Source organism: Varroa destructor, unplaced genomic scaffold (assembly GCF_002443255.2).
Source record: "Varroa destructor unplaced genomic scaffold, Vdes_3.0 BEIS01000002.1, whole genome shotgun sequence".
In the NCBI taxonomy this organism is placed as follows: domain Eukaryota; kingdom Metazoa; phylum Arthropoda; class Arachnida; order Mesostigmata; family Varroidae; genus Varroa; species Varroa destructor.
The window spans coordinates 48062349-48063296 of NW_019211455.1; the positions used below are offsets into that span (position 1 = coordinate 48062349).

The 948-nt window shown below is 41.6% G+C and overlaps 1 protein-coding gene across 1 annotated transcript in view; it reads right to left on the minus strand.

The window, feature by feature from the left end:
- Positions 1 to 736, minus strand: part of LOC111243973 (uncharacterized) — a 74447-nt gene extending 73711 nt beyond the window's left edge. The window contains exon 1 of the mRNA XM_086978937.1: positions 254 to 736. The gene's annotated coding sequence lies outside the window, so the exon portion shown is untranslated. The remainder of the gene's footprint in view (positions 1 to 253) is intronic.
- Positions 737 to 948: the final 212 nt, after the last annotated feature.

The window sequence follows — 948 nt, forward strand, 5'->3', positions numbered from 1 at the left end:
TATATATATATAGAAAAAGTGAGTAACATGTATGTCTCTTCATAATCTATGTTTATCTTCGCAGTACAAGATGTTCATTGTATATATATATTATCACCGTAAATGATCTAAACTTGTAACACGCCGTCCAAATACAATACATCCTTATTGCTAAAAATAGCAAGCTGCCCCAGTACAAACGATCTCTATCACACTCTGTTAACTGTCATGATTATTTAGATGAATATTGTTCATATTAACGTTACGTACGTACCTTCCTCAATAGCAGGCGTGTCTCTTAAGTTAAGTTGACGACGTTTTCGACGTAACTTGGCTACCGTTCGATCGTACAGGATAGCTCTTTACGCTTTTGCACAGCTTCCCCACTCGCTGTCTATTTAGCGTGTCTGTATGTGTATGATACACAAGCTGATGCTTTATCCTTTTGTGTTTTTATTTTTACTGGCATTCCTCTTGAATGATTTTTAGCAGGTATGTTTGGCGATGAGCATATGTTTATTGCGCATCCTCTCCCTCTATATTCTACTGTCACCATTCCTATGCCTTTTGATTTACACAAGGAAAGAATAACACTATCGGTCCTGTCAACATTGCTAAAACTTGGCCCTAACACAGAACAACAAACCGCGGACGGCCACAATTGTTTTCAGTATTATCGGATCAGCGGGGCATCTTAACGGAGTACCAATTAGTTTCCTTTAGCAAACGTTAGCTTCGATTGATGCAGTGCTGACATCTGTCGGCGTATAGACGAAATTGCGCACAACTGCCCACGCCTGTCCAACTGTGTGGTAACTAGAAATGCTTTCCATTGAGCATGGTTCTGCTAGATGCTAACAGGAAACGTACGCTTTGGTGCTGGGATGTCGTTGGCTGGTGAGGTCGTTGGCAGCCGTCATGCGACACATTTACGCGCTCGACACCGTTGTTGCGTGTAGCGAAAATGTG